The 10,005-nt window shown below is 44.2% G+C and overlaps 1 protein-coding gene across 2 annotated transcripts in view; it reads left to right on the top strand.

Moving 5' to 3' along the window:
• Positions 1 to 1,066: 1,066 nt before the first annotated feature.
• The window catches only part of GBF1 (golgi brefeldin A resistant guanine nucleotide exchange factor 1), a 1,570,387-nt gene continuing 1,561,448 nt past the window's right edge, over positions 1,067 to 10,005 (top strand). For both annotated transcript variants that reach the window (XM_069240539.1, XM_069240538.1), the window contains exon 1: positions 1,067 to 1,525. The gene's annotated coding sequence lies outside the window, so the exon portion shown is untranslated. The remainder of the gene's footprint in view (positions 1,526 to 10,005) is intronic.

The following is a 10,005-nucleotide window of genomic DNA, read 5'->3' as shown; positions in this document are numbered from 1 at the left end:
AAAAAAATGCACTATGATTCAGTAAAAGCTGGCCACATCGTAGCGTTTCGTTGTTTTACTTTAGGCCGTGTTGTACAGCAGCCCATGCACCATGTCTGAAAAACATTTACAAAGCCAATAGATGTACATAGGCAAAACCATTTGGCTTTGCCAGTATTTGTTTGGCAGTAGCAACATACTCGGAACTGTGACGCCACCACCTTTTTCAGGGGGCAGAGATGCGTACGTCTACACTGTTGAGTAACTTCACACTCTTAGAATAGCCAAAAGTAGTAAAGTTACTCAAAGGTGTAAAAATAAATTATAAATGTAAATTACTCAAAGTTTAATTTACCTTTATGAATTCCCAAATCAGCGATTTAAACCCGATGCTCCAGTTCCAAAGTCAGCAATGCTGGCCATTAGGCCACATCGCTTCTGATCTTTATATAGTGCTACATAATTCACTTTTGCTGTTTCTAGCCTCCGTAATTTATTGGGATTTAATTTAGCGACCTTGGAGAGATAACAGGCTGATTGTGCCCTGCTGAATTCGAATCTTTCAGCAGATTAGGTTCTATTTAATTGACAAGCATACAGACATCCTGTCAGAGTTCACTTACTTATTATGCACAGAAAAAACCCCACTACGTTTCATGTACCTCAATTTAAATAATAATTTACCCCAGGGCTTTTTCAGACCACCGGATTTCCTTAACTGCTGCTGCAAATGTCACATTTCCACGATCAAAAGATGCACTTACATTTCTATGTCTGCGATGTGTTGTAAGTGTGCACAGTGGCGTCTAAAACATAGCATACATTAATATTGCCATACAAAAAATTCTAATATCACAATGTTGATTATGGTAAACGAAAGAACATACAGTTAACCATATTGCTTGAAACAGTATTTTCGTGCCTCTCAACACCATCTATGCCATTTGTTTCGGGGAGGCATAGAAAGACACGTAGGCACAAACATACGGGATGCCGTATGATAGCTAAGCTTCCCTTCCGCTTCCGGAGGCAAGGGGTGAAATTAATCAGTTAGGACCCGGAAGTCATTGTGTACGTCATCCCCCCCATTATCATTTATATTACGCACGAGTCAGTGACATTAGAGTCTGTCTCTGCTGTTTGTGGTCGAGTTGCATTTATTTTCCGCGATCTGTAGCGAGTTGATGCTTACTTAACTTCTGAATTTGGTAGAAACGTTGTCAAATACTCACGTTTTGTTCGAGGACATGTGTGCTTGTCTTAATGAACTTTGTTTTGATTGGTTACACAACTGCGTCCAGATACTGGGTTAGTGTGCACAGTACCACGTCAGCGCAGTTTACCCATCGCTGTTACCGGTTGTGCCAATTGATCTTCCTCATTCTGGTAACACGAGTGTTTCGCCGTGCCTTGGGACCGACCACCCACCCAACGCGCTTACCTTCATATATATAGTGGAATGGGATCTCCACTTCACCCCGCGTAGAGCCCTGCGTATAAAGAAGCACTACTATCTTGGAATCAGGTGGTAGAAAACTTTATGCAGGTGAGGCTTTTTTTTTTAATAAAAAAGAGGTGGGGGTGGGAGGTTGGGTGTCGCAAGAGAGTGCTTGCAAGTGGCATTTATAAAACGCCTACTACGCTATGGAATAATTGGTAAATTCCAATCGATTAATTCGGGAATTGGGAAGAATCAGGGTAAGGATACTGCATTATCAAGGACCGGGGTAAAGTAGATTTATATTTCGAACTAGTCTTGTCTCCCGTGGGAAGGTGGATGATAGCGGTTAGACTTTATATGGACTCGGAATCTATTCACTATAAGGAAGTGAATAAGTGATGTGCGGCCTTTGACAGGATGTTAAGTCACAGCTAAGCTGTGATTCCATATAATTAAGATAACCTACAACCTTAGTGCGTTTTGGTTCAATTGAGTTCAAGCAGGCCTGGCTCTTCACAGTATACTGCCTTTTTAATTCATTCCAGGAGTGGGGCTGGCAAAGTAGCATCCTTGACGAGATTTGCCACCCGGTAATCTTGATCGCTGGACGGAACACCACCGAAACGGGCAAACGCATTCGCTGTAAAATTAATGCGAGAACATATCAAAACCACATCTTGTTATTACTTTAAATCATGATTGCATTTGTAACGCGCTTGGCTCCCAGAAGGGCTTTCCAGTGCCAATAAAGAGAGGATAGAGGCACAGCAAGGTCTTGAGTTTCTCTTGGAAAATATCCGGAGAGGCGGCATTTCGAAATTCAAGGAGAAAGCAGATTCCAGTGTTTAGGGCCAAAATATCTAAAAGACCTACCACCTTACCTAGCCAGCTTCGTCCGAGGAATAGCTGCAGGGCCCAGATTACTTGAGCTTAAAACATGTTTGGGAGCATAGGAAGATACTGATATGGTGCTAAAATTGGGATCCTTCCCGGTCAAAGCTTTGTGCACGACCATGTCTTAAATTGAATCCCTTTTTGAATAGATAACCAGTGAAGCTCATGCAAATGAGCGGAAACTGAAGCGTAACGAGGAATGTAACCAAGTAGCTACATTTTGCACTTTCTACTAACTGTACAAACGGGACTTGGAGATACCCAAGCAAGGTACCTTGCCATAGTGCAGCTGTGATGTAATTAGGACCTGTACAACAATTCTCTGTTCGGGCAGTGGAAACAAAAAAAACATGATTTTTCGAAGACTTATTAGTAGCCCAAACAAGTGGCCGCAATCTCTGTCCTGAGGTTGAAATCTAGATAGACACCAAGGTGCTTCACCACATGCTAAGTGGGGGAGGGCAATGCCATACGCCTGAACAAGATCTTCCATGCTTTGAGCATGTACGGTAAAAAGGCGTGGGGCTCCAGGAGGTGCCCCGCGGGGCATCATAGGGCAGCTTGCGAACGGAGGAAGAGGAGGTACTCGAGATCACTTGAAAAGGTATGCTCCTGCTAAAAGTAGCGACTCCAGAGTAAGGCACGATTCCCTAATACCGCAGTCGTCCAGCTCCGTACTGTGGTCTGGGGTAAAACCCAATTGTAACCCATGGAGAAGAGAGTATATAAGTAAAAAAAAAACAGGGAGGAAAGAAACGGGACGGAAGTTTCAAGGTTTGTCTGCATCAAGGGTGATATTTTTTTTTTCTTAAAGGATCCCACGATGCAATGTTTCTTGCCTGCTGGCCCCAGAGATTGTCAAAGATGCATTGAGCAGACAGATCCAAGTAGAGGAGAGCCAGGGCCCATTTTAACAATCTGTTGGGGAGTGGCGTCAGAGGGAAATCCGGGTTGATAGTCCAGCAGTAACTCAAAACTGTAGTAGTCACTTAAAGTGAATAGTTCAGAGATAGCATCTTCACCTGACTTAACGGCCACGTATACTTCTTCAATAGCTCTGGCAGCGAGGTTCTTATCTTCCTACGCCTCAACTACAGCATAGATGTTAGCCACTTCATCAGCAAAAAAACTAGCCTGTTAATTACATCTCCTAAGGATAGATAAGCCCCCCGGCCCCAAGCCAGCCGGTTTGGAGAGGGCTCTTACAACCCTAAAAACAACCTTTCCCGGTTTTGTAAAACAATTATTTTTATCATTAAAATAGTGCACTCGCGTTTCTCAACAGGCTTTTTGGTAGAGTTTCGGAAAGCTCAAATACCTCAGCTTATTGCAGCAGTCTACTTTCTGCACCATGTAAATACCTTGCACTTGCAGAATTGTTTTTTTTTTTTTGCGTGTGAAGTTGATCATTAATCCAGAATGCCGGTGTCCGGGATCTCTTTTTGATAACTAAAGTCATTCACTTGTTGCCCCATATTTTCATTGGGACCCTCCAACCTCCGGTTTCTGTTAGATAGGTGGTAATATTAGTGGGTCGGGCCGTGCCCAATGCTGCCTAGGAATGCTTAGATTCTTCTATGTGATAGTTCCACTTTTGACCACTAACTTGGCCAAAATGGTCCGTCCATGACAACGGACTAGAAGGCTTGACCTCAAGCAAGGATAGATTATAAAAATTGGAACTAAAGTGTGTCAAGCAACATGCATGGGGCCCTGTACTGACTGAAATTTAGAAAATTTCGTCAAACGGCGATAGTTATTGGCAAAAAAAAACCACTTTTCCTATGGAAGCTAGGTCGAAGAATCAAACATTTTTTCACTAGACTTGCAGGTCGAGTAACTTGAAAAATCGACCATAACTATAATAATGTACTTGACTCAAAGGGTTGTCTCAGTTGTGTGATCCCAGGCAAATATTTCACTTTAAAATAAAAAATATGAGCCACCATAGTGAGTGGGCGAGTAGAAATATTGAGTGTGTGTGTGTGTATGTATGTATATGTGTGTGTGTATATGTATGTATGTGTATATATATATATATATATATATATATATATATATATATATATTTAAAAACGCTTCGTCTATGGGAAGCGTTGATCCTAACTACCTACTTCCAATTGCTGTGTGTATGTATGTATGTATGTATGTATATATATATATATTTCACTTAAAAAAAAAAACAACAAAGGTTTGAGGGAATTTACTTAGACAAAACAGGAGAAATTCAGCACTTAGTCATTTATTTCAAGTAACTATAACTTGTCCCCCTGCCACGCACAATTTTCTCATGCTTCATTTATATTTTTAATAACTTAATAGGAGTTGTCATGAGTGCTACAATATCTGGGGTAATTAGCAGTGCATGGTGAGATCAAGATTTACAGTGATATAGTTGTATAATGGGCACCCCAGGACACAGCAAGAGTTGGCCCTGTGCGTGGCGGTCTCCAGGGCCATAATTGGCTCCTCAAAGTGGGCCATACGTCCCCCTCCAAAGTGAACTAGCCCCAGGGAGGTGGTGGTCTCTGGGGCCCATGACAGCCACCCTTCCTTCTTTTAAGGAAGCTGGCCTGGTGTATGGTGAGCACCTATGGTGTTATCACCTTATACCAGGTCCAGGTATCCCCTATTATGGAGGTGTAGACATTGTCTAGGAAGCCAGGGCCCTCTAGCGGTAGCTGTGGATGAGCAACCAAGACGCATCTAAGAGACAAGTAAAGCTTATACAATACCACTACAATCACACAGTACTTATACACATGGAAAAAACACAGTGTTAAAAAAATAAAGGTACTTTATTATAGTAACATAAATACTGTATAGGCAATACTCCTCTGGGGGTAAGTAAACACACTATTATGTACGCATTAGAAGTCATTGATTAGCATAGAAAGCAATAGTAAAAGCAGTAGGAAATAGTAAAAACCTAAGGGGAGACCAAACCATATACGAAGTAAGTGGAATGTGAAAGGCAGCCCCCCACCCCCCTAAGGAAGTTGAATCAGTAGGAGGGAGCTGGAGGAACTTGGAACCCCAAAAGGTAACTACCAGGATGCCCCCTAGTGACCAGGAGAGAATAGGTAAGTGCCTGTTTTTTCTCCAAACCCACAAGAGAACTTTGGAAAAGGACTGTGCAAGACCCAGGCAAGAATGGAAGAAACCAAAGGTGGATCCTGACAGAAGAGGACCTGCAAAAGAAGGGGACCAAGTCCAGTTGGAGTGTCCTGTTGTGCCAGGAGCCACTACCCACCCTTCTGTGGATGCAAGACCAGGTTGACATTGGATGAGGAGAGTCAGGGAGTGCAGCACAGGAGCAGAAGAGGAGTTCCAGAAGTGATGCAATTAGGTCGGCCGTCGTGTTGCAATCAGTGGTACTGGAATACCACCAACAAGCCTGGGCAAATGCAAGAATCTGTTAAGGTTTTGCAAGGCTGAAGAGGACCAGCAAGGCCAAGGGGACTCGACCCTAGAAGGAGAGTCCAAGGTGACCCTCAGCAGCTGTGAGAATGACAAGAAGAGGAGGCAGGCCCCACAGGCGACCCACAGTCAGCTGGCACAGGAGTCGCAGTGAGGCCCACTCTGCACACCTGGAGAGGGGTTCCATGTCACTGGAGCAACATACAGGAGACTGTGCTTTGCAGGGAAGAGTGCTGGAGGACAGGGCTACACGGAGCCTGAAGGTCCCTTGTAGGAGGAACAAACCAGTTTTGGTAGCTTCAAGAGTTGCGGTGCACAGGGTGCTGTCCTGCGAGGCTAGGCAAGGGCTTACCATCTCCCAAGTTGGACATCTGGCGAGAGGACCAAAGGGACCACTCCAGACCACCTCCTGTGATGCAGGATCGATGCAGCTCCGAAGGAGAGAAAATCCATGCAGCAGGTTGTCGTTGCAGTTGGTGCCTGCATATGCAGGGGAGTGACTCCTTCATTCCAAAGGAGATTCCTTCTTGCTTCTTGTGCAGGCTGAAGACTCCTCTCCCTCAGAGGATGCACAGCCAGGGAAATTTTGCAATTGCTCGACGGAGCTGGAGAAACAATGTTGCAGAGCAGAGTCGTCGCTAGAGTTGCAGGTTGTCTGTTCCTGGGGGGGTCCAGTTGCACTCCCAGTGGCCAGAAGATAAAGTAAATTATGCAGAGGAGTCCTGCTGGAATCTTGCACATCGAATCTGAAGACCCACCCTGGAAGGAGACTCTAAATAGCGCAGGAAGGGGAATTGGTCACCTAGCAGAGTGACCACCTATCAAGAGGGGGCTGTGACATCACCTCCCTGACCTGGCCACTCAGATGCTCTAAGGGGCCTCTGCCCACCTTGGATTCAAGATGGCTGGATCAGGTGGCCGTCTGGAGGAGCTCAGGGGTGGTGATGGACTGGGGAGTGGTTACTCCCCTTTCCATTGTCCAATTTCGTGCCAGAGCAGGGACTGGGGGTCCCTGGACTGGTGCAAACCGGTTTATGCAAGGAGGGCTCCAAATGTGCCCTTCAAAGCATACCGGTGACTTGGGGAGGCTAAACCACGCAAGCCACGTAACACCTATTTCTAAAGAGAGAGGGTGTTGCCTTCCTTTCCCAAAGGAAATCCTTTGTTCTACCTTCCTCTGCTTAAGCTGGTCAAGCAGCTGGAGGGCAGAAACCATTCTGTGGGGGTGGAAGCAGCGTGTGCTGCCGGAAAACCCCTCAAGACTTGTAGGAGCAATGCTTGGGGTCCTCTAAGGAGCCCCCAGATTGCAAGGAATCATACAACCAATACTGGTAACGGTATAGGTGTATGATTCCAACATGTTTGATATCAAACATGCCCAGGTTCGGAGTTAACATTATGTAGCTGGACACAGGTAGTGGGACCTGTGTTCAGTACATGGGTAAAATGACTCCCCGCACTTACGAAGTCTAGAAAAATGGTACTGAAATTCATAGAGGCACCTCTGCTCATGCAGGGGTTCCCACACACGGGTACCTGCACCATGCCCTCTGGGCTAGGAGATCCTGCCATAGGAGTGATTTACAGTGACCTTGCACAGTGACCTGTAGTAAAAGGGTTCATGCACCTTTTCATGCAGGCTGCAATGGCAGGCCTGCAGACATTTTGCATGAGCTCCCATTAGTGGCACAAAACATGCTGCAACCCCTGGTGCCACAAAGCCCTGGGTACCTAGGTACCATATTATATGGAGCACCAACCAGTATGCCAGTTGTGGGGTGTGTTAAGTACTGAGCAACCAACTTTAGAGGGAGAGAGCACAGTCACTAGGGTCCTGGTTAACGGGATCCCAATGACACAGTCAAAACACACTGACAATAGGCCAAAAGTAGGGGTAACCATGCCAAAAAGAGGGTACTTTCCTATAATCCTGTCCTGCGTATTTATCTTAAATATGCAGTGCACGATTTCTTGTGGCACAATGCTCTTTTCACAGATAAAAACGTAAACAGAAGGCACTTATACATATTAACAAAGCAGTTGCCCAGGTTGATGCTTCACTTCTGTGAAGTACTAATCATCCTAATTTCTTGCTCATGGTCGAGGCAAAGCAAGTGTGTTTTCTCTGCCTTTCTACCATGAAAAGTTATCTGTAATCCCCGATGGAGGTGTTTGCGTCCTTGTTTTTTTCAAATGCAATGTCTCAGATAGTTACTGTGATGAGTGAGTTCTTTCTTGTCATCTGCTACTGAGACCACAGATTGTGTTCTTCCTTCTAAAAACTACAAGTATGTAAAATGGCATAGAAGCCTCGCCCTTTTGGCCCTGCCCCATATACATTAGTGGTATGCTACGTTCTCTCCACCCTCAACACCCCCCCCCCCCCCCTTTTTCCAGAATGATGGACAGCTTAATAAAAGTGTGTTTCTCACCGATTTTGGAGAGGTGATCTTAATGCACAGGAATATGATCATAGCTCCACCAAACAAAGAAGCACTTAATGAATTCCGTAGGGTAGGCTGTAGGGGCAAAGGCAATGCAAGGTGGTGGTCGGATTAACATAAAGTAATTAATTACTTTGCGTGTAAAAAAACAAACAAAAAAAAAACACACATTCACTTAAAAACAAAAGTTACATTATTATAGTTAGGAAATAGGATTAAAATAACAATAGAAATTCACTTTAAAAAACAAAGGTTGCAGGGACATTATAGTTACGCTCACATTTCAAACATATAAAACCATAGAAATTCAGCAGTTATAGTTAGTTACTTTACATAATTATAACTCGTGCCCTCGCCATGCACTTCAATTACCCCAAATATTACAGCACTCATGACACGTTTATATAACATCATTGATAATATCACTGTACAGGGGTGTGGAATTTATTAAAATATCTACTTGTCCAGGGGACAGGTTGCTTCTCAAATCTACTTGTCCTGTAAAAAGATCTACTTGTCCCCTTGGTGCCATGTAGTGTGGCGACAAATTATGGCAGCAATCTAATTTTGTAAGAGCTCTGATAATAGCCTCTCTGATAATGCCAGGGCTACTACCATAGTAGGGCTTTGAATACTTGCAGTTTCAATCCCTACTGTAGCAATTTCCTTATTTTGCCACCTTTCTGCAGATCTGCATACTGGGGCTGGAGGAAGCAGTAAGCAATAGTTCCAGGGCTGGAATGCCTTTGAGTCTGCAAACCTACTAACCTGAATGTTTTAAAGATTTTCACCAGCTTCTCTCTAATATTTTCCCATAATAAGAAAGGTTGGACATTTACTCCTGACAATGGCAGAATTAGAACTTCTTCCAGGGTTGGGAAGAAAGTGGCTGGAGGGAAAATGAACTTGCAAATGCTCAATAGATTTTCACATGAGCAAATCTACACATCGTATTTACCCATGCTAAAATACAGTTCACAAATATTTTATAGGGGTACAGCATATACCATGGGTGTACTTTTGTGACTTTCTTTAAGAATTTGGGGCCACATGTAAGTAGGTTCAGATTTGCGACCTGCAAATTGCGAGTCAGAGCGACTCGCAATTTGAGAGTCGCAAATCCGAATGTAGGATGGTGTCCCTGACACCATCTGTGATTCGCAAGGGCTTCGCAAATGCCCATCTCATGAATAATCATGAGGTGTGTCGCAATTTGCGACCCCTTTGCGAATGGCGGCCCTCACAGGGATGGTGGCCTGCTGGAGACAGCAGACCACTGTGTCTGCGACTGCTTTTCAATAAAGAAGGTTATTATTTTTTTTTTTTTGTAATGCAGCCCGTTTTCCTTAAAGGAAAACGAGATGCATTACCAAAACGAAAAATGAAACGTTTTCGTTTCATTTTTTTCAGAGCAGGCAGTGGTCCGCAGGACCACTGCCTTCCCTGATTTTTTTTTTACGGTGACAGTCACAATGGGGAAGGGGTCCCATGGGAACCCCTTCCCTTTTGCAAAAGTGTTAGCACCCATTTGAAATGGGTGCAAACTGCGATTGGTTTGCGCCCGCGTTCGCGGTCACAAAACAATCCTACATTGCACTGCGAGTCGCAATTAGGAAGGGAAAACCCCTTCCTAATTCCGAGTCGCAAAACTGGGTTTGTGCATCGCAATGTGCTTTTTGCACGTTGCAAACAGCGAAAGTTGCTGTTTGCGACATGCAAAAAGCTACCTATATGTGGGTCTTTGTCCCTAATTAGGTCTGGTGTTAACAAAGACATTTTGTTTTTATTAAACTTCTATTTCTCTCTCTTTCGGCTGGCTTTACTGTG

Source organism: Pleurodeles waltl, chromosome 6 (assembly GCF_031143425.1).
Source record: "Pleurodeles waltl isolate 20211129_DDA chromosome 6, aPleWal1.hap1.20221129, whole genome shotgun sequence".
In the NCBI taxonomy this organism is placed as follows: Eukaryota; Metazoa; Chordata; class Amphibia; order Caudata; family Salamandridae; genus Pleurodeles; species Pleurodeles waltl.
Note: the sequence above shows the minus strand (reverse complement) of the source record. Positions and strands in the feature narration are given on the sequence as shown.